General features: G+C 36.4%; 1 protein-coding gene across 1 annotated transcript in view; it reads right to left on the bottom strand.

Annotated features, from left to right (window-relative positions):
- The window catches only part of LOC121373999, a 63,661-nt gene extending 43,276 nt beyond the window's left edge, over positions 1-20,385 (bottom strand). Inside the window, exon 1 of the mRNA XM_041500860.1 lies at positions 20,118-20,385. The gene's annotated coding sequence lies outside the window, so the exon portion shown is untranslated. The remainder of the gene's footprint in view (positions 1-20,117) is intronic.
- Between the last annotated feature and the right edge of the window lie 4,727 nt (positions 20,386-25,112).

The raw sequence follows: 25,112 nt of genomic DNA, 5'->3' as shown, positions 1-25,112 counted from the left end.
GTAAAAGTATGTTCATTATTAGTTATAGAAAAAGTTATAAAATCAGCAAATCAATTGTGGAAAAAATAATTCAATTTATAAGCACTTGGATTGTGGGTGGGGCATTTTGTTCATAATCAAACAAGTTGACGTTTCATCAGACTTTCTGATATGCTGCAGTTTCATTTGGAAATGAAATAGTTAATGTGTTTCCACGAAGCAAAGTTGAAAAATTAATTTGGTTACATACATGTTTAAAAATTATAACAGAAAAATAAAATTCATGACTGCCCAATCACTGCGATGAGGCCAACAAAATGTAAACAAATTCTAATCACGTTCAAAACTGAAATAACTTTATAATAACAAAACACCTAATAAACGTATTCAATAATATGTACTTTAGTTATTTTAAAATAAATACTGGATTCCAAATATTATGTTTCCTTTTAATTTTGATTCCTTAATCGACATTTGTAAGAACCATAACACAAGCTAAGGTACCTAAATACAGACTGACAGCTAACCCAGAGCATATGCACATCACACTACCTGTTTATTTGGCCGATGTGAATAATAACCGCTACTCTGGGGACCATGCGGTTTCAGAGGTACAACTTACATCAAATAAACACAACGGCACTAGATTATTTGTTCACTCTTCAGTTTATACGGTTAAATTTTCTTGTTAAAAGATGCGCTGAGCCATTTGGAACCCATTGGGCTTGCTCAGATTTATTAATAGACATGGGAAACACCATTTCCGGGCAAACATTAAGGCATTCTAGCACCAGTTCCATAAGCCTGTATGCTGCATGATATGGTCAAAAAACTTTTTTAAAACGTACTGCATTGAACTGCTTCAACACTAGTGCAAGGCGCACATTAAGTGAATATCTTTCTACTACTTCAAAACAGAAATACTTCATTTTGTCAGATTGTCAGACAAAATTACCGCTAATATTAAATTTGTTACTTCCAATTTGAAAGCTTGACAAATGGCATAGTAAAACCGGACAACGACCATGACTAGCCACTTATTTCCAGGCCTAAAGTTGTGGAGTACTGGCTGGAATGAGAAATAGCCCAATGAGCCCATCAATGGGGATTGATTCTAGACTGATCACACATCAAGCAGTCAAGAGCCATTGGAAACTTACTTTACTTTACTTAAAGGTCAACATTTATCAAAAACATAATTCACTTTTGTTTGGTATCTACGTATACCTTTACAATATATATGAAGTATCAATAAAATAAATTTAAAAAAAATTACCCGTTTTTAATGTAAAAAGTCACATTTTTTTCATTGCTTGCCTAAACGCCTGTCGACTCGAAGAGCCAAGTCACATGACCCTGTGACGTGCTAACTGACATAACATGAAAGCTTGATTCGCAGCCTTTCAAACATTTTACTGGGAAAGTGGAACACGTGTATCTTAAAAACGCAAAATTTTTATTATATTGAATTGAATTGTATGGATAGAATATTCTTTTGGAGATAGTTTTCAAATGTAAAATATGGTGAACTATTGTTTAGTGTTTTGATGTATCAAAGCAGCAGTTTTTCCAAACTTTAAACAAACCGACAATCACAGGGTTTGCATGGAAGTGGTTCTTAAACAGAACCCGTGCGTAATGGAAGGACCATCACGATGGGATAGGATCTGCAGTAATCACTTCATCCCTGGGGATTACGACAATTATTTAAGGTGGTCGATAAATATGACACCTATTTTGTTTGTTTTTTAAACATATCTGTTCCAAGCCTGCATCATCACCGGCACATGTTCTACGATTGAGCATGATACAACAAACAAGTAACCACGACGAGCAGGATCTAGAGCTCAAAAGGGGGAGAGGGAGGGGGTGGGGAGGGTACCAGACCAGGGGCGGCAGTTTAAAATATAGTGGTACAACTCTTCTTTTAAATTCAATTGAGGACATTTGAGATACAACAAATATAACCCACAAAAGTGGCTCTTTGAAAAGTGTTAGGCCATGCGTTGTCCCTGCAGTGGCGTAGGGAGGGGGCCTACGCCAGTGGAGGGTACCAAGCCTAGAAAGATAAATATATGGGACTTGTATTTCATAATTAAATACAACACTTTGTGCATTCGTGCGTGCTTGCGTATGTATTTTTATATTTTGAATATCTCTATTGTATGTATGTCGGGTTTTGACTTTAAACATACATATATTCAATGACGCACTGGCACAGGGGATATTAAAATCCTTTATTGCCTTCACAAATTTCCTCATGCCGTTACAGAGACCCGAACCTGTGGCACCCAATCGCCCACAATTGTTGGGCCGGAACGCTACCAATCAGACCAACTATGTTCCACACACACACACACACACACACACACACACACACACACACACACACACACACACACACACACACACAGAGAGAGAGAGAGAGAGAGAGAGAGAGAGACAGACAGACAGAGAGGGAGAGAGACAGAGACAGAGAAAGACACACACACACACACACACACACACACACACACACACACACACACACACACACACACACACACACACACACACACACACACACACACACACACACAGAGTGGACTCTGTCCAAACCGGCATGTATCTAAACCGACAGTTTTAAAGTCCCGTTCAGCTAGTTAATTTATTAGGAAACAAAAAATCTGTCGACACCGGATGCCTTCTATTCCAGACTTCGGATGCAAATTCAAGAACAAAAGAACCTTTCATGCGATCATACATACTGTCTGCCAGTGGTTGCCCGGTAATTAGGACACCACAGAAAGTGATATGAAATAATCGCGCCTCTTTGACAACAATGAACACCTGTAGTAACGGGTGTAGGTAGCAAGATAAATTGTATTATTATTTGTATGTGTTCATACCTGCATTGCATCATACCGATCTGTCTAAGACAATAAATTCAGATCCCTATTTTATGTGATATTAATCAATAAAATAATGTTATTTATTCTGCTTGTTGTTTTAAATGCGTTCTGATCCAAACACATATTTTTTTTAGTCAAATGTTAATATCCCACTTTGAAAAGTCGGGACTGGACATGTGGCCTGCTTTTCACAGGTAAGTAGGTAACTAGGTTAACGTGCTTATATACCACTTCCGCACCAATCGAGGTACCATTAGAGTAGATGTACAAATGTGTTAAAGGGACATTCCCGAGTTTGCTGCATTGTAAGATGTTTCCGACTATTAAAATATTTCTACAATTAAACTTACATATTAAATATATTTTCTTGTTTAGAATATCAGTGTCTGTATATTCAATGTGTTTCTGGTTGTCTTAATATTTGTAAGAAGCCCAAACTGGATTTTGTCTTCAAATAATTTCATACGTACGAAAAAATATGTCTTCGGAAATAAAATGAAAATTAACCTAGTACAAATATTAGAACGACCAGAAACACGTTTAATATACAGCCACTAATATTCTAAACAAGAAAATATATTTAATATGTAAGTTTAATCGTAGAAATATTTTATTAGTCGATAACATCTTAAAACATTGCGGCGAACTCAGGAATGTCCCTTTAAGAACAAAACGTCCAAACTAGCATCTGTTAAGAATCACCTGTTTTTTTAACAATCATTCTGTGCTGTCGGCCTGTTGACCTACTAACAGAATACCTGATGCTACATCACAGGTTTGATGCGGGTCAAATCGACTGAGCAGTGGGGTTGTCTTGCGTTGTCTATGAAGTAACATATAATTCAGAAAGAACTAAAGGTAGAACTGTGCATGCTTTAGTAAACTAGTATAGGAGGGGGGTGGCAAGTAGCCCAGTGGTACAGCACTTGCTCAATGTGTGGTCGGTGTAAGATCGATCCCTGTCGGTGGGCCCATTGGGTTATTTCTCGTTCCAGCCAGTGCACCACAACTGGTATATCAAAGGCCGTGGTATGTACTACCCTGTCTGTGGGATGGTGCATATAAAAGATCCCTTGCTGCTAATCGAAAAGAGTAGCCCATGAAGTGGCGACAGCAGGTTTCCTCTCTCAATATCTGTGTGGTCCGCAACCATATGTCTGACGCCATATAACCGTAAATAAAATGTGTTGAGTACGTCGTTAAATAAAACATTTCTTTCTTTCTTTTTTTTAGTCTGGGAGTGGTAGTCCTCTTTATGGCAATGCAAGAGGGATGGAATGAACTTTGTGGCGATGCAAGAGGGATGGCTTTCCAGGCGGTTTGTCCTTTGGACATTTCGTCGACAGACGATTCGACCAACGTACAATTCATCCACCCACCATGGACAATTCATCCACTCGATTACAACATTTAGACCAATAAATCTAAAATGTTATTTCTTAGCCATTGAAATGGTTAATTATTTTCGTTTTGTGGTAAACTACTAGTATATGAAACAAACTAAATTTTAGTGGCACTGTCAACTTGTTATTGTCTGTCTGTGTCCATTATAGTACTTTATTGACATGTTATTCTTGAATGATTAGCTGTACTCTCCACAAACTATATATTATTATTATTATTAATTTGAGAGCTTATTCAAAAATAGCGCCATAATAAATAATCATAAATTTACTTTAATTGTCCCATTCCCTATTATAATTACAATATTATAACTATAATAGACTATGTCTATCAAATTGTCCCCATCATACTTGGTAACCCCATTCTGCTGCGGGCAAAGCCACTGGCGATGTCAGAGATATAGGCATGGCAAAGCTGTTAGGTTAGGTTACAATCTGCACTTCTCTGGCAATTCCACTAAAATAAAAAGTGTCCGTACATTTATTTAGTCTATGGACGTATAATAAGGTAAATAACTAATACAATTTTTTTTTATAGTGGACGAATTGTCCAAGAACAATTTTTGGTTGTGAACGAATCGTCTCGAGTTCAACAGTGGAGAAATTTTTAGTGAACGAATCATCTGTGGACGAAACGTCCAGAGCACCAATCATCTACATCCCGAGGGATGAAATTTCCAGTAAAGGATTTCCTTGGCAGTGGTTGTCCTCCTACAGATGAAGCACTAGGAATCATAGTTACTTCGTACCCTAGTCATATCGCACCATCCATTTCGTACCATGCTGCCTGGTCATTTCGTACCATTGCAAAAAGTCATTTCGTACCATAGTCATTTCGTACTGTAGTCATTTTGTACCATTGTGAAAAGTCATTTCGTACCCCAATCATTTCATACCAGTATAGAGGAAACGACTATAGCATAAAAGCAATGTTGGATTTTTTCTGTTTTAATTAAACTTTTATTTGGACAGTACCTATCAACTGTTATTTCCATTTTACCTGACAAGAGCCATATTTGGTATTCAGGTAGGATATAGAGTTTGTACCCGATCCATCAGTGCCCCCTCCCCTCCCCCCCCCCCCCCCCAAAGTCGTTCCTACGGGCCTGGTATTTACTACTAACTGCCAACTTCGATGTTTTGTGAAATGGCTCCAGATAATTAGACTAACTTTCAAAAACAACAAAACAACCTAACGGACCAACAAAATATTATTTATTTATTAGGTCTTCTTCTCAAACTTTTGACATGTATCTTTTCTGACAAGTTACAAGGTACGAAATGACTAGGGTACAAAATCATGTTTTACAATGGTACGAAATGACTTTTTGCAATGGTACAAAATGACCAGTGTACATATTAAATAATATATATATATATATATATAATATATATATATATATATATATTTTTTTTTAATTAATTATTTTATTTTTTAATACCAATATCTAATGTTGACAAGTATACATGACATTATGTAGTGTTCATATAACTTATTGTAATACCGGTACTTTTTAAATCGTGTGCGATTAAAAAATCTCCTGTTTTTTTCAACACACACTTGGGTCATTCTACAGAAAGTGTCACTTTTATGTCCCTGCACAATTTCTTTTTTATTTATATATAGAAAACTAAATTTGTTGTCTTCAACGATACCTTATTAATAATATCATCCTGTCATAGCATTTGTTTCTCTCTGGTAATCAGTTTTGATAGAGATTTTATTGGAGATTAGTGTAAAATGTCATTGGTATTACCTGTCCCTAGCATAACACTATACATAACATGCACTGTTAAAATATATAACAGAAGACATAACACTGAATACCTTTAATGTAATACGTACTGACGGCTGACTTACTCACTAAAGAAGGAATCTTGTAAATATTTTCCGTATTCAAAAGATGGTGTGTAATATAAGCTTTACCCTGGAGTTTTAAATCATTGGAGTTACTGTATATACTTATGAAAAAACAAAAGAAACTAAATGCTCTCTGGATGAAACATTCCACCGGTAGATATCGGCCATTGAACTTATTTGTCAAAAACATCAGACATATGAACAGTTGTGAATAGTTTTCTTTATATGTCATGAATGTGTTGTCAAAATATAAAAGTAGGTTTATTCATTGTCATTGGTGTTACGATTGTATTTATGTAATGGTTAATAATTTTAAGAAACTTTTTGTATGTTATTGTAGACATCGTATGTCTGCTACAACATACACTTTTTCAGTTTCCTCAACTGTTTTTTTAGAGAGCATGAATTAATTATGCACTTATTTGTTATTGGTGTTACCTGTCATTGGTGTAACCAGGTATTGAGTAACACCAATGACCATTAGTATTTGAATAAGATGCCGTTTTCCTCGCTTTGCATATTTTTGAAGATGATTTGAAAAATAAAGGGATTTGTGCAGCATCATAGTTGCATAATGGCACTTTAGGTAAAATAAATTTTCTGCTGGAATGTAAAGAGTATATATATATATATTCAATGTCAGTAACTGCATTATTCTTGGTTCGCGCAATTAACATCCGATTTGTTGTCGTCTGCTTGTCGTTCATTTGTGAGGTTTTTCTTCACAGTTAGTGAAGATTTCTATTAACAATAAAGTTCAGACAAGTAAGTTTTTAAATACAAAACTTTACAAACCCTTAAAACCATTAAGTTTACTATAGTCCGTCCCATCCTTGTACAATTTAAGTGGGGTTTTTTTCCTTTCTTTTTTTGTTAATAATTCCAGTTTGGTTTGACGTAAGAAGACAAGTAAAAGTGTTTTGGAAATAAAAAATAAAGACTATTTTTGTGTCCAATTTATAAAACAATCGGCTCAGAAATAAATAACATGTAGTAAATTTAATAGTATGAAAAAAGGCATTCCCTGTGGAACAGTTGGTAAATCGCGGTCCAGACCGGAACACTGGACAAACTGATTTTTTCCTTTAAAAAAACAAAAACAAAACAAAGTGTTCGTCCATTGTGCATAGATCTGAAATATATTTTTTATCATGTAGTTGTTTTTAAAAATTGAAAATGTTGAACGGTGCATGCATGAAAATGTTATTTTTCCAAATGCTAAACGTAGTTAGAAACTACTAACCTTTCCTTTTTAAGAGGTTACCTATTTCATAAAGAAAAGTTAAAATCATACCAAAAATGTATTACCAAGTTGTAGTCAAATACAGGAAAATTACATTATGTTTGTTTTCATTTCCAATAAAGGCTATTTATATATATTTTTTTAAAATAATAATTAAAACTGCCAGTGTATAATTTAAGTCACATACAGAATATCCGTGTGGAAATGCAGAATTACACCCTTGGATAGTTTTTAATTCTAAAGTTATTCCATATATGTTATTACAAACACCTAAATAACACATCCATGTATTCTTGATCACTATAAACCAATTGGATCACACTGCTGAACTACCCCACTTGTCCGGTAACACCAATGACATAATAAACTCATTCCCAGTATGGAGCTCCACACGGTAAGACGTGTTTGTTTCGTGTGTGCACACTGCACGTGCTTTCATGTGCTCGACTTGGGGGTCCTTCATTTCGTTGTTTTTGTCAGCGAAATGAAGTTTTGTACTGGGATGTATGCGGCCATTAGAACTGATTGAACGCTGGAACGCTTCTCGTTTCGACAGCCTGCACCACCAGTTTGGATTCTTTTTTAGCGAGATTCCTTGCCGCCACGTCATTTCTCCGTCTGTCGACTTGGTTTTTTTCGTGACTCGTATGACGGCCATTCTGCAGAACGCCACGGTTGTTCGCGTTTAGTCTCTACATGTCCGAGCCTGTCCTAGCAGCACTGGAAGATTGACCGCCCCACTCTAAGAAGAAATAGGAAGCGGGGTCGGCCCCTACTACTCTTTTTCTAGACTTTACCTTGCTTTATAGTGATGCCATCTCATATCCTCCGGAGTCGGGCCCGTTCGCATCACTATACCAAATCATGACGACTGGACTATACCCTAGTCTGATACTCTCTCTCGTTCAGACAGATCTGCCTTCTCAAGATCTGTATTTCAGCACAGCACTACACCTTCAACGTCTATCGACTGTCAATCTAGGGTTTTCTTGACGGGATGCAACCCATCTCGTCCCTTTAAGCTGTGCACCCAAACGGCCTTAACGAGGCCACTCGCGTGGACATATCGATCAGACTTTAAACTTTTAGATCAGCGTTCAAAATTTTATGTCGAAATTACTTCTTTTTTTAAATATTATTAAATAGTCCGATCCTCTCTTCTTTCTCTTATTTAATTTTGGACTGCCCTTCTAAAATGCTCCAAATTATATAAATATTCGGCCGAGCAGTCAATTCTTTTTATTTTTGGCTTGTAACCTTTTTATTTTTTTTATTTATTCTATTAAAGCAGCTATGTCTGGAATATTTTTATTATTTAAGCATTTAGAACAGAAAATCCCATTACGTTTGGTGCATATAAGACGCCGCACTCCGAATTGGTTTCACTACACTGGCTTTTCCAAGTTAAAAATAAACCCACTATTTTGAAAATGGGACACTTTTGCCGGGCTCCCTCTGGGCTAAAAATTGTACAGTTCGGCTATTGTTGCATTACAAAAACCGAGCGGATTCTAGCAGCCAATTACGCTAGCAGCCAATTTCAGCAGACCCTCATGACGACGATCTAAACACCGGACTCATACGCCTTTCGATTGTTACCTGTATTTCACACACTTTTATACACACTGTTATGCTAATTTTTAATTATTCACTACAACTTAAGAATTTTAGAGTTTTAAAGAGTATCTTTATATAATAACAACACAAAAACAAAATAACAACCAAGACTCATTTTCACAGTCTTATTGTTACTAATATCCGTATAAATACAACTTAACCGTTTTATTAAGCACTTTTATAATATCTGAAGTATCACTTTAAAAATCTGTCTGTACTACGGTAATATAGAATGTCCAACTAGTATCGTATAGCCCACACCACAACACACATTATAAAAAGCGTAATGGTCCGGTGTTTAGAACGTCGCCATGCGTGTCTGCTGAAATTGGCTGCTAGCGTAATTGGCTGCTAGGAAGTGGCTGCTAGAATGCGATCGGTATTACAAAATGGCGAGAATTGTTCTAACTGGCTAGTAAGCATTTGACGATATGCGTTAATGACGACAACTTGCGAGTGAATTAAAAGTGCAGTTATGCTTGTATTTGAACTTAGAACTTGACTGTATATGATTGAAACCAGACATTGCAGCTTTAACTTTTTTACTAATTGTTATTTTCAAAATTCTGCCCATTTTCAACCCCCCCCCTCCATCCCGAGTCAGGCCACCGATCTTATTGGAGGTCGGACTCGGGATGGGCGTGTTCGAAACCCTAGTAGTATATGGGCACGTTAAACTAGTTATCATCATCATCATCATAATAAACTTGTTCATAGAGTAACGTGTCTGCACGTGCAGGCCGATTACAGTTCTGAGTAGCCAGATATAATTTTATGTTCCTTTGTTCATCTAGTTTCCAAAAGTTAACAATAAATATTTATATCTTTTAATTCTTTTATCTTGAATTTGTATTTTGAAAAGTGATGCTTTCTGTAGAATGACCCACCTGCTTTCTCTTGACTAAAAGTTGACAGGTCTGGCCAATTCATCGGTTCCCTTTTGACACAAACAGACCATAGTCTCAAAATTAATATTTTCTGCTTCAGTGAAATGTGTTAATTTGGATATTTTAAATGCTACAGTAGTAGGCTAGTAATAAAATAAATATCGAAAGCAAAATAAATCATTGAAAAAAATAAAAACAAACATTTTACCAAAATATACAATGTACTTTTTAAAAAATTATATTACAAAGCATAAAATAGTACTATTGTTTATAATAGTAATCTTTGGATGTTTATTGCATCATGTAAGTCTTGGTGTCAAGACATTAGATCTGATTTGTTCTTATTTCATGGTCTACGTCTTCAGCTGCCAGGTATGTAGTTCACGCCAGAACAGACGTGGAGTGTTTTGTCACATTCGATTCAGTTTCAGTACATTGGGTTTTTTTAACTGGCACCGTATTTGCCAGACCCTAAAATGGAAAGTCACCCAGCGGACTATCTTTGTAAAATTCTTAGTTGCCCTTAGCCAATAAAGGTCACCCCGGACAACTGGGCAACTGCTAATTTTCAACCCTGAAAATGGGTGCAATGCATACAGCAAACAGATATGTGTTAATAGGTCTCTACTACTCGGAGATTAGGCATAAGTTCAATCAACCACTTGTCGCCAACATCTGCTAAACTGATTTTTACACTACACAGTAAACCGACTTACCACTTCAGGAACCAATCAAATAGTTCACGAATGTTAGCAAAACAATTGCTGGCTGAACTTGGGGCTGGTGTAGAAAAAATAGCAACAAATAACAATTTCTAACTGTTGCATATAAAAAAAAGAAACATTTTGGTACAATAAACCGTTTATACACATTTGACACAGTTGCAACACCTAAGGCAACTTATAAAATCAAAATTAACTTGTCTATTTTACTTTGAAATGCAGGATAACTATTAACTGCATTATTCTTATTTCCTATGCTGTGACCACTGTTACTGATTGCCAACGAACAGAATGCATGGTTAAGTTTTGAAAAAACTACAAATCCAGTCATCACCAAGTAGCTGTGCTCAGAGGTTAATACAAAACCACTGATAGTCAATCATTTCTCACTTAGCGCTGAGCGTATACAACATATTCTTGAAGCATTTCTACGAATATTTCAAATCGGCTAAATAATTTTTGCTAAACAGAATTATTTCCCCTTAATAGAAAATTTTCATTTTATGGGGTTAGGGATGACTTAATTTACTGTTACCCATTTTCAGTCGACAGATGTTTCCATGGAAACATAGTTTTATGGTGTCAAAATGTCAAATCTGTCACAAAAACTTACCATGAAATGCCCCTTCAATGTCTGGTTGAGATTATTGAAGAGTTAAGTAAGTGAGTAACAAATTATTTGACAATTTATACATCATACATAATTTATGTCATTTAAGCTTTTCTAGCAGTTTTTAGTTCAATCAAACAGTAGAAAGGTGCCGGAAAGCTGTGCTAAAAATGTTTGTCAATAGCACACATCCCCTAAACGGTAATTAATGCGCCCTTTGCATTGGTCAATTGGTTTAGGAGGTAGACGGCCGTTGCTACCTGTTGATTATGTCAATCTCTAAGCAAAGGTAGTACTTGACGTCACATAATATGTAACCCTGCTTGCATTCCTTTTAGTAAACATAACATATCAGCCGAGAGAAGGAGCAAATGCCATGGTACAAATTTATTTTTTTATGCAGTGAATTTGATAATAATTAGGCCGAAAATTTTTTTTTTACTTGTTTCCTATTACATGCTGGAAAAATATAGGGTAGGTAGGTAGGAAAAACATTTTATTTTGGAAAAGAATTTTATTTATGGATATTAAATAAAGGTGTCGACTACCGGTATCCAAAATAACCTCTGCATGTATAGAAATGCATTATGCAAACCAACAATACCATTCATCACAGTGTTTTCCCTAGAAATGAAGTAAGGCATGGTAAAGTGACGTTTTGGGGGCATATTTTATGTGCAGTTTTAAATATAAGGGCTTTTTTTTCCATTATACAATTTTCAAAAGGACAAAAACCATATGGCCATTTTATTTTCTATTTCTGTTTCATAACTCAATTTAAAAAAAAGGAAATATGTAGTACTATCCACATAGGTGTGTTTAAAGGCTTCTTTTTACATGGGCAACTTATAAATTTATAAAAGGCAAGGCATTTTGATTTTGAGGGCAACATGGTGCTAACCTATCTGTGGGGGAGTACATACAAGACCCCTTGCTGTTTAATAATAGGCAGAAGGTTTACTCTCATACTAACACTTAACTTCTGTACTGGTCCAGGACAGACTTGGTTGAACCTTAATTGGATAGAAACCAGTAAATCAGTTATAACAATGTCTTTTAATGAAAACTGAAAAGAAGGGTTCTATATTTATCTGTCCAACAATAACATTAAAAATGTTTTTTATGAATATTATCTTTCCTGGTGTAGGCTATCTAAGAAATGGTAGACTTACCAATTTTATAATTTGCAATGTTAGTTTTATTCTGTATGCATCCAGTATTAAAGTACACACTTGGTTTGAAGCAATCAATTGGATAGAAATGCAGTACAAATGCTCAGAATGCTCAAACGAATGTTAAAAAGTAAAGTTTGTTTTATTTAACGATGCCACTAGAGCACATTGATTTTTATCTTTAATATCATCGGCTATTGGACGTCTAACACATGGTCATTCTGACACTGTTTTTAGAGGAAACCCGCGAAGTTCCCAGTGACCACTTACAAAAAATAACGAAACGCATCGAGATCTTACTGACATATTTAATCATTTGATTTGGCAGTAAACTCCATCAGTATCGGTAAACATTCCCTCCCCTAGTTTATCAGGTCACTAAATTTCTACACGGCCAGTTTGTCGCTGGAGTAAATCATTAAATATAGTTATTATTATTATTATTATTATTAATTGGAACACCTCGCTACGCTAGATGTAGAGCAAATCGGAAAAGATCGCATATATATTCCAATCGGAACACCTCGTCACATTCCGCTACGCTAGATGTAGGCTCGGACACAAGTTGTTGGAATACACCAAATTTTCATGTATTTGGTGACGCGGTTAGGACGAAGTTCGTAACATAATGTAGTTCGATCAAATATGGAACATCTTTTGACACCACATTTTTTTTTCATTATAAAATTATTATTCTGGAGTTACTTAAGCAAATATTATGTGTGGGATCGAGTAAATTGTAGTTATTTATTACAATCACATGTGAAAATAGCATAATATTTTAATTTAACTCCGATATTGGACCTTTAAGATATTTTTTTAAATGTTGCTAAACATGGACAGTGGGTGGGTGCATGCAAGCACATGTGTAATGCAATATTTTAATTATAACATTTAAGAGTTCTATGGTTTAGTATTTTAAATGTCCAGTATCACAATAAACTATTTTAAAAAGCCCCACTTAGTTCTTTGGGGGAGCTGAACCTAATGGCAATCTGTACCAAGAAACAGCTGATTAAACAGACTGATGTTTTGGTGAAATTGTTCTTAAATGTGAAAGAACTGGATTGTTTAAAAAGCTGACTTGTCACTATTTCTATGGAACATGCTCGCCAACTGCACACATTAACTGTGATATATATTTAACCGTGGTTCATGAGTAAAGATAAAGATATGACTAAAAAATTGTTTCGTGATGGATTTGTATTTAAATCTGTTTTAGAAACTTCTGAAAAAGGTTACTTCAACATATTTAATTATAGTTAAAATTGAAGAAATTGTAATAAATTTATTTTGGAATTTAATAATTTTATTTACACATCTGTCACATTCTGTAACTGTCAGTAGGTTTAACGCCTAATGTGTCTGTTATCTTTTGTATTATATCATTCTCGCGTATTCTCTTCGATGCATTTGTTGTTGTATGTAGTTGTCTATTCACTGAAGCACAGAATGAGCAATTATATTCCATGGCCATGTTTTGATCATGTGACTGAAAAAAGTTCCGTCCAAAATGGTGACGCATTTTGTTCGAGTTTATATTTCGTAGAAATGTACGAGGAGTTCCGATTGATATATATTCGTGGAAATAATTTTCCGACTCTTCGCCCGATATCTCACGAAAGTTACCGAACTTCAATTTGAAGGGAAGTAACTCCATCAATCAATTGTTAGAAGAAAACATTTCGTGGATAACGGGTCGCCAATAAAACTAAATTTGCGACAGTAAAACCACCGATATATATCCGCAAATCGGAAAACACAGTAGGGTTATCCCCTAAATGACACCAAATTAGTGCTTGTGATAGTTTTGGAATGTTTTAGTGGAAATTGTTGTTATATTAAAAAAACATTTTTGGATATACAAAAAAAGTTCTAGGGTCGGCAGGTTCAAATTGAAATTAGGGTCGGTCGGGTAACCGGAAACAAACAATATTTTATGATACACCTTACACTAAAATTATAAGAATCATTGAACTAGTGGGTGGGGGACTCATTTAATGTGCCCCTATCCACTTAAGGTTCAGGCACGCCCATCCCGGGCTCGATCTCCGACTTTGCCAGTGACCGATCCCAGGATGGGAATCATTGAACAAGAAAGTATTTCTGGCATTCATCCTTTTGTAGATGCCTTTTCTGACACTCGTCTCAAGAAAATCAATCCTTGGTGCAAGCTTTATCGAGCTCCAATGACTGAATTTCTTGAGACAAGTGTCAAAAAACATAACATCTACAAAAGGTTAAGTGCCAGAAACAATTATTCTTTGTAAAGAACATGATGTAAAGTTCCCCTAACAGCACCACAGATTGTTCTAAGGAAAGGAAATGGTTTATTTAACAACACACTCAACACATTTTATTTACGGTTATATGGTGTCAGACATATGGTTAAAGGAATGATTAAGCAAGGCTTTTGAACTGGTATGCATATTCAACGATATACAATGCACATTATTGCTTAATATCAACAAGTATAATCGTATAATTAATTAATAACACAGTTAAATGTGACGGCTGTTATATATAACGGGTGCAGCCATTTTGTACCATCCCAGTGAATACGCCCTCTGGTGAGCCGGTGGTTACGTAATACTTAACGTGTGACGTCAGGAAATAGTCTTAAAACCTGAAGAAACAAAACGTATCTGATTTTTTGCGGATGCATTGCAATATTCTGTACTAATATCCATCCATAATAAGTGTATATTATTTTTCAACACAAAATAAACCACCGTTGTCAAAGTGTCGAAATAACTGTACCATGTTTTATCCGAATGAATGAATGTTTAACGACACCCCAGCACGAAAACCACATCGGCTATTGGGTGTCAAACTATGGTAATGCAAATAAATAAAGTGATGATCAACATCAATATAAAAATTCAAGGTTTAAACAAAAACAGTGTAAAGAACTGCAAAAATACAAATACAAATATCACAGAATTTTACGGACACTGAATTTTACTCTAAACTTCAATTTGTGCTGTATTGGCCATTCTCAAAGAGAATGTTACACCCCTGCACCACGGTGAGGTTACAGCACACGCAGGGGGTGTTTTATCCCTACATTAACTCACGTATTAAAATGATAATTGGAGTGTTTTCTTAGTTAATTGGTCTTTTTTTTTTTAACCGTGGCCTTTACCTGTGATTCCTGATTGGCTGGTGTGTATTTGGAAAGTAACCAAGTCACAGTAATTAATTACCGCTGTCTAGACACCAAAACATACAGGCCGGTTTTATTTACATTACAGGGTATGGTGGGCTAACCTGCCATCCTTAAAGTGGTAATGGACATTATCAACATTTTTCATTTCTTAAAGGCGCTCAGTCACAGATTTAGTGGGCCTTATTTCTCTAAATATGGATTATAAATGACAATTACATTAATTTGGAATACCACACCTTGCTATTGTATCACCCAAAACATTTTAATTGAATCATGATTGAAGGAATCCCATGACAACCTGTGAGCAGCTTCATTAAAAAAAATTGGAACTCTTTTACCAGGAGTTTGAAACGTATGACAAAACCGAGTATTGATGAGGCTATATATACAACAGCCGTGTAAAATACCTTTGAATTGTATATACAGTGCATGGCCGCCGTAGAGACTTTAAAATAATTTAAAATATATTATTTCTTGACAACCCCCCCCCACCCCACCCCCCAAAAAAAACCCCAAACCCACAACAACAAACAAACAAAACGGCGAATACGCTGAAATAAAATAATAGATAGTTGGAACATAAACTCATGATTTTTGTTTATTATTATTATTAGTTTTATTTTAATTTTTTATTATTGGTTTGTTTTAGGGTGTTTTTTTTACGGAGCTATTGTACACAAGACCACTGCGGGCGCGTGTGCAGGGATTTTAGCAAGGGGGGGGGTCTAGACTGAGGTGAGCAACGTTTATAGGGGGTGACATGCTCCGCCGGACAATTATCAGGGGAAAAAACTACAGAAAAAAAAATTTGCTTACACAGGGGATTGAGCAAGCAATTATTATTATTATTTATTTTAATTTTATTTAGTTTGGGGGCATGAGGGGGGAGCGAGGGTTATTTTGTTGTTTAATTTGTTTTTTGTTTGTTTGTTTGTTTTTGATTTACGGAGCTCCGTACATAGTACCACTGCCGACACATGTGCAGGGATTTTAGCATGGGGAGGTCTACACGGAGGCGAGCGAAGTTTACGGTAAAGGGTTGAGACATGTTCCCCGAAAAATGTATCACAAAATAAATTGCTTGTACAAAGATGGGTTATATGCCTGCACAGACAAAAAACATTGTGGCACAATAATTTTTGCTTAATACACAACATAATGTCCTCTAACCGTACCGAACTGCGAAACTAGCTAAACTGTTAGTACTGTTACCGAATCATAGTTATTAATTATGCTTATCTGTAACAATAATGGTACATTGACGGTTTGAAAACAGATAACACGTTTCCTTCCGACTGTTTCCAGTTGCAAGCCCCCGCTGTTAGTTTGTGTACTGTCCGTAGTTGGTGTGTATTTATTTTCTTTTTCAGATAATTTCAGAAGCAGATAATTTTATTTATTTATATGTATTCATTCATTCATAATAATAATAATAATAATATTAATTATTGTTATTATTATAGTACTGCATGGGCAATATTACGCTATTCATATACGGTAGCAGGGTAAAATAGGTATGGCGCCATATCCAAATGTTATTGCAGATTAAAAATGTTGAAGTTAACCTTGACAAAATTAATGACTCTTTATTCTTACTGTGTGATTTTCATAACCCTAACCCTACATCTAACTCATATTATTTCTGGGGGAGGCCCCCCATACCCCCTATCGACTGCTGTTGCATTCAGCAAACACATTGTAAATATTGAATTTCATAGCGCCATACCCAAAAAATTCTTTCTGGCAGAAACACTGGTAAGGTACACAAAAGGGTCCGCTAGATTCATATTTACCCCCATTCCCCTGTTTGTACTTCGTATATGTATTCCTCTTGTTCCAAGCGGTTTGGCAATATGGATCAATCAAATACTTATTTACTGCTTATATACATTTTTGATGTGTTTATAGGCAGCCCTCGTTAGCGGACGCCATATACACGGCCGTTGTATATATAGCCACTTTGTACATAAACACCGTCTAGTTCACAGTATTCTTAAAAAATGTAGTAATTCCTATTCCATGCCATTTGTAATTACCCATGGGGTTATGACATATTTTATATAATAATAAATTTGACAAACTGAAAAATGAATGCGGTGTTTAGGTGTTTAGATTTTTCCGCGAACAACAAACGATAAATTTATCTGTACATGCAAAGGCTTAACTAGTCGAATTGTCGCCATTTAAAATCCTTCTGTTGCTAAAATAAATTAATGTATAAGCTTATTATCATTCAGTACATGTTTATATATCTTTTTATAACTTATTTTCATTGTTTTTCTTTCAATTTACCCTATGTTGCATAGGACAGTCAAGCGTTCTTGTTACACAAGCTTGGCAAATTGTTTTGACATTGCAGTTATTCGGGGGTTGCCCATCATGCGACTACAAAAATAATATGTCACACCTCTTCACTCCAAATAGCCGTTATTTTTTCCTGAATTATGGATCGTTGACATAATTCAATTATTTTTACAAAATATCAGTAATTAGTAGGTTATGGTAGTTATGTAGATGGTTAAATAAAGTACTTTTAGCGAGAAATCAAATGTATATATTTTAAGATAATACTTTGTTAGGTCATTAATTAGGTCAACCATCCATGCCTTTAAAGTGTCAGTATGGGTTGGTGGTCCGGGTATGCATCTTTCCAACACAAAAGGCCCTTGTTTGAGTTTACTCTCCCTTTAAGGACCACACTGGTATTGAGGGAGGAAACCCAGTGTCGCCACTTCATGGGCTACTCTTTTCAATTAGTAGCAAGGGATCTTTTATATGCACCATCCCATAGACAGGATAGCACATACCACAACCTTTGATGTACCAGTTGTGGTGCACTGGCTGGAGTGAGAAATAGTCCAATGGGCCCACTGATGGGATTGATCCCAAACAAACCACGCATTCTAAGAGTCTATAGTCCTTCACACAGCGAAGACCTTTTTTCATACTGCGGAATTTAATACAAATTATTTATTTATGAGCAGACTGTTTTCTAAATTGCACACAAAAATAGGTTTATTTTTTGTTTTGTTTTTTCCAAAACACTTTTACTTTTCTTCTAACATCATACCAAACTGAAATTATTTAGATTAAAAAAAAATTGTAGGATGATGGAACGGACTATAGTTGAATAATTTAAATATTTTGAGTCAGTTGAAAGAACAATTATGCCATATTTTATCAACATATTTGAATACTGGAAGGATGAAAGATCTATATATTGTTACTAATGACTTTTGGGTAGAGGTGGGCGGTATTTAAATTTGAGGTTCGGTATCGATATCGGTATTTTGGGGGTGATTTACCTCGGTATCGGTACGGTATTCGGTATTGACATGATACAGACATCGAGCGCTATTTTCGGTATACTCGGCTTTAAATGCATGCCTCTGTTATGACTCACCCGCTAATTTCATCAAAGTACAATTAAATTCCATACACAAGGCTCTCGTATGATTTATACCAACCCATTTTGCGTTCGTCAGATATATTATTAGTGCTTTCCGGGAAGTATTTTTCAATACAGAAATTTCGGTATTTTGAAATTTACTCGGTACGGTAAATCGGTATTGACATAATACCGATACCGAACGGTATATACGGTATACCGCCCAGCTCTACTTTTGGGGAGATGATATTTAATGATCCGAGATAATTTATCATTTTACTTGATCAAGAAGAAACAAGTTTGTTTTGTTTAATGACACCACTGGAGCACACTGACTAATTAATCATCGGCTATTGGATGTCAAACATTTGGTAATTCTGACTCGGTCATCAGAGGAAACCTGTTACATTTTTCTTAATGCAGCAAGGGATCTTTTATATGCACTTTCCCACAGACAGGAAAGCACATACCACGGCCTTTGTCCAGTTGTGGTGCACTGTTTGGAACCCAATCAGCTGAATGGGTGCACTGAGGTGATCCGATCCTGTGAAGCCAGAACCTCAAGTGAGCACTCAATCGACTGAGCTAAATCCTGCCCTTTACTTGATCAACAAGACTATTTATATGATAATGCCATTCACCCGATTGTTGAAATGTCTCACCCTCCCGCCCCGGAGTCGGTCACTGGCGATGCCAGAGGCTGAATCCGGGGTGGGCGTGCCTGAACCCTAGTGGATAGGGGCACGTAAAATGAGTTGCCCGTTGAAATGTCTCATCCTAATGTTTATGAAATTCAACTTCCGACATTGGTATGTTATCTAAAAATAGGGTTGGCTTGTTTTTTAACTCAGTGTTTATGACTGAATATCTAGTCCCAGGTTGGTAGGACTTTCCTTTGGCACTGTCACGTTTAAAAAAACATTATAAATACTTATCATAAATATAGTCTTAGTGACAGTGCCAAAGGAAAGTCCTTCCATTTCATATAATACTAATAATGTCCACTGCGGTTAACCTACTTTGGCGAACTACGGTTAACCGAGACATGACATAAGCATGTCGTTTTAATCATGGACTATAAATAAAATTGATTTGGGGAGAAATTAGCTGTAACACAAATATTTTTAACAGTTAAATATGCATTCTAGAGAAAACTATCTTTAAGAGACACTTACCACAAATAAGACCAAACGACCGTGATGTAATAAAGAAAAATACGATGAGAAGATTATAGCAGACAAGTTAACCCACTTCACAGTGACTTCTGAAAAAGGGGGAATACCCGGTTTGGGTACAATTCACTTTCGAGCAAGAGTTCATTCATGAGCAGTGCCACTAATATAGTTCGTAATTGTGAAGCGTAGTCATTTCATAGTAATTGTGGAAGAATCAAAATGATTAGTATTTTTCAATGGTAATATCTTTGGTTAGATGTTGTCCATGTTATTTTGTATTATTGTGTGTTAAATGCTTGTGTTGTGACAGTGATCCGAGTTGAGTTAATAGGTCGCCTATGCGCGCTTTACCACTAGGCACTACAAGGAGAAGCCACGGTGACGTCACATGGTTTGATCACGTGGTACCGCGTGAGCTCTGGTAGGCAAGAACCACTGTTGACATTTAGACCATGGGCGGATCCAGGAAATATTTTTAGGGGGGGACCAAAAAAGAAGGGCACATTGACTCGTCAAAAGGGCACCTTACTACAAGTTTTGATATTTACAATTAATATGAATTCCTACAGTTCTACGTCATAATATACTAGCAATAATGAAGTAAATTGGCGTCACTCGCGTTAGAACCTCAATGGGGCCCCATTGAGACTCAATAACACAGACACATATCTGCAAGCTTGCGCATGTACACGAAAATCTTGATTTCATTTATCTACAATATAATTATTGTTTACTTAAAAAAAAAAAAATTCTACAAACAAAAAGGGCACTTGGACATTTTGAGGGCACTTGAACAATTTTTTTGGGGGGCGCGTCCCCCTGGTCCCCCACCCCCCTTGGATCCGCCCATGTAGACTAATGATTAGTAGTAAAGAACAATCAAATGTTTTTTTCGTCAATTAAATCAGTGTAGACTAGTTTTGATGAATGGTATTTTGTCATGGTAATTTCATACGTTGTTGTTAGCCGCACAAATCACTGTAGGAAGGATTGTGGAATTATTTTCTGCCTTTGCATTGGTCCGGTTTTACCCGCGTGGCTATTTCTGCGGCTAAGCGGTAAAAATCAAATGCGTTGATTTGCATTGACGTCTTTCCATTGACACGTGTGTTAACCGTCACATGGGTAACTGTAGTTACTTGCATCCAATATGGCGGAGTACGCACATGAAGAGTATTAATCAATGTGAATTTCCGTATTTCTAAGCATTACATTCACATTCTAATAGAGCGTATCGGCAGTTGCTTTAGTATGAATATATTTTGAATCAATGAACTAAGGATAAGTTGTGTCATTCGGCTGATAATGACATCACAAAGTTAGGCATGATGAAGGTAACTTCGAAATGGTGATGTAGGTCAGCTTCTGATGAGATGTGGGTATCTGACAAAAGGGATGCGGGTAACTGCAATGATGAGCTTAACTGTAGGATGAGAGTATCTGCAGTAGTTATCTCTTCATAACTAATGGTCGCCATATGCGTCTAGAAACAATTAGTAAAAAACATTATTCTTATGTTTTCCCTTCATTTTCTTTTTCAGATTATTACATGTGCTATTTGTGCGATACATCCTCCGCCCGAGCCAATACTATTTTAACACACCCCATCAAAATGTACACTGAGGCCATTCAAATATTACGTAACGCTCGAGGGTGTAGCGCCAAACGTTATGTGGTGTTACAAGGGGGAAAATAACTTCATGTCGTGGCTACTTCATTTAGCTATTTATCAATGAAACTTTGCATTCCTACGCAACACATCAATCAATGAAGTTTATACAAACAATTATATAAATATATTCACGGCTAAACTAAATTATTAAAAAATATATTTCGCTAAATTATGCTGCCAACATTAATTATACAGCAAGTATGTTTCCTATTTAAAAATATGAATCTAAAGAACCATGTGCACACTTTTCGCATAACATCTATGCGGAGTTGTACTGTGTGGCACTTCTCGAAAGACGTATTTTCATATGTGAAGAGACGATAAATATCAAATGTGTATCTCTTCCACCGCCATGTAATAAGGGGGGGGGGGGAGGGAGGGTGTCTAATTTTGATATAATAGCGTTACGTAATATTTCAACGGCCCCATGGTGAATAATTGGGAGGAGGGGGGGGGGGGGGGCGGCGGCAGCGAGTGTTGCCTTTGATTTAATAACAAACATTATAGCACTAAGGCAAGTTCGAGGGGTACCAAGGCAAACACTTCCTTCAAAAGAGTGGCGCAAAGGCAACTTACTTTTTATCAAGTTTCTCAGAAGAAAATTGTTTTGATATCACCTTATGATCTTGGACTCTAGCCTATGCAGTTCGTTGGATACGGACAGTGTGGGGGGGGGGGGGGCATGCCGGGAAATTAGGGGTGATTAGTGGCGTAGCCAGGGGGGCCCAGAGGGCTTGAATGCCAGGTGCCCCCCCCCCCAAAAAAAAAAAAAATCCTGCCTACGCCACTGGATACGGATGCCTTGATATATGTATGGTTGTCATGCATTTATACTGAATGGACAGTAGCTCGAATGTCTTCTAGTCGAAGCCCGCGGTCACGACCAACACGCGCTCTGCAAGTCCACAGCTAGTAACTACACAAATGGCAATGGCAAAACTAAGTTTAGTTGTAGCACTCGTACCTAAAGACGTTGGACAGCTTCGCACATTTAGCTGCTGACGAGCTAAGCTCTAGCGTGTTTTGTTTTGTTTTAGGTTGGGGTTTTTTTTGTGGGTTGTTTTTTGTTGTTGTTTTGTTTTATTTTGTTTTTTATTCTCCCTTGCCGGGGCATTTTGATGTCCAACAACAAAATACAAAAGTGAATGGAAAGCGTGCGTGCGTACGTAATTCGGTAAATATTGGGAGTATATTTTAATTTTAACTTTGGTATAACCTAACATTAAATTTTCGTTTGGGGTAATTGTCCTTTCATCTTTCAGAGTTTGGGTAATATGTCGGACTATTTCAATCTTGAAAGTTAATACAAGAAGACTATAAAATCATAAAGCTATATTATAGTATGACTTTACCGTCGAGTCATTTCGTCTTATATTCAAAATAAAGTAATCAATCACCCATTATTTGTGATTTGAACGGCATTCTGCATCAAACAGTTACCCTCATCCAACCGTAACAGATACCCACATCCTTATGATGTTGACACTTTCAGTTACCAACATCACACGCGATTTTTGATGCCCGCTATTTAATTCCCAAATACTATTTTTTAAAAACGTATGCTTCAAAAATGCATATTTTATATAGTTCATGAAGTCCCTGTATATGAATATCTAAAAAATGCACGTTAAGAATGGAAATTCACATTGATTAATACTCATCATTTGCGTTCATCGCCATCTTGGATGCGAGTAACTACAGTTACCCGCATGCGGTTATCCCCTGTGAACCGTGCGGCAAGAGAAAGTCGATCATATATCGATTTTTTGCCAGCCGTGCGGCTCGAACCGCATGGGGAATCCATAAAATGACGTCATTTTGGGGTATTACCCATTCATCATGATTACCTATCTCCTGCACTTATGTGTTTTATAGCGTTATTTAATTTTCAAGTTTATTTTTAGCATTCTTAGTGCAATGGATGAGAAAATTTTACACTTGAGAAAATTGAAATTTTAACTGACTTGGTGATCGAAAACCCGGTATTTATTACCAATCCTTAAAGGTAACGTAAACTCAAACAAGAGATTTGTGTGTTAGAAAGATACATACCCGGACCACCAACACATACTGACACTTTAACAAATAAAAAACGCGTAATTTTCGAGTTAATAAAAAAACATGATTATCCCCGCTAACTGGGGGCAGCCATTTTGTTTCGTTTTTGTGACATCGGTGGTATAGCTTCACAGGGGATAACCGCATGCGGGTAACTGTAATTACTCGCATCCAATATAGCGGAGGACGCAAATGATGAGTATTAATCAATGTGAATTTCCATTCTTAACGGGCATTTTTTAGATGTCCATATACAGAGACTTCATGAAATATATAAAATATGCATTTTTGAAGCATACGTTTAAAAAAAATCGTATTTGGGAATTGGATAACGGACATCAAACATTGAGTGTGATGTTGGTAACTGAAAGTGTTAACATCATGAGGATGTGGGTATCTGTTACGGTTGGATGAGGGTAACTATTCGATGCAGAATGCCGTTCAAGTCACAAATAATTCAAAATTGGGTGATTGATTACTTTAATATGAATATAAGACGAAATGACTCGACGGTAATGTCATACTCTATTCTGTAATAATATAATGTAGCTTTATGTCTTGATAGTCTTCTTGGATTAACTTTCAAGATTGAAATAGTCCGACATATTACCCAAACTCTGAAAGATGAAAGGACAATTACCCCAAACGTAAATTTAAAATCAGATTATACCAAAATTAAAATTAAAACATTTTCCCGATATTTACCGAATCACGCACGCACGCATGCTTTCCATTCAGTTATGTATTTTGTTGTTAAACATCGAAATGCCCCGGCAAGGGAGAATTAAAACAAAACAACAATAAAAAACAAACAAACAAAACTAGAGCTTAGCTCGGCAGCAGCCAAATGTGCGAAGCTGTCCAACATCTTTAGGTATGAATGCTTCAACTAAACTTAGTTTTGCCATTTGATATAGTTATTAGCTGTGGACTTGAAGAGCGCGAGTTTGGCCGTGACCGCGGGCTAGGACCAGAAGGCATTCGAGCTACTGCCCAGTGAGTACAAATGCATGACAACCACACACATATCAAGGCATCCGTATTCAACAAATTGCGTAGGCTAGAGTCCAAAATCATTTTTGTCTGAGAAACGTGATAGAAAGTAAGTTGCCTTCGTGCCCCTCTTTTGAAGGAAAGGTTTGCCTTGGTTCCCCTCCAACTTGCCTTAGTGCCTCAATGTTTGTTATTAAACCGAAGGCAACATTTGCCGCCGCCCTCCGCCGTTATTCACAATGGGGCCGTTCCAATGTTACGTAACGCTATTA

This window comes from Gigantopelta aegis, chromosome 6 (genome assembly GCF_016097555.1).
Source record: "Gigantopelta aegis isolate Gae_Host chromosome 6, Gae_host_genome, whole genome shotgun sequence".
Lineage (NCBI taxonomy): Eukaryota > Metazoa > Mollusca > Gastropoda > Neomphalida > Peltospiridae > Gigantopelta > Gigantopelta aegis.
The sequence above is the reverse complement of the archived record's forward strand: the minus strand, read 5'-3'. Positions and strand labels throughout refer to the sequence as shown.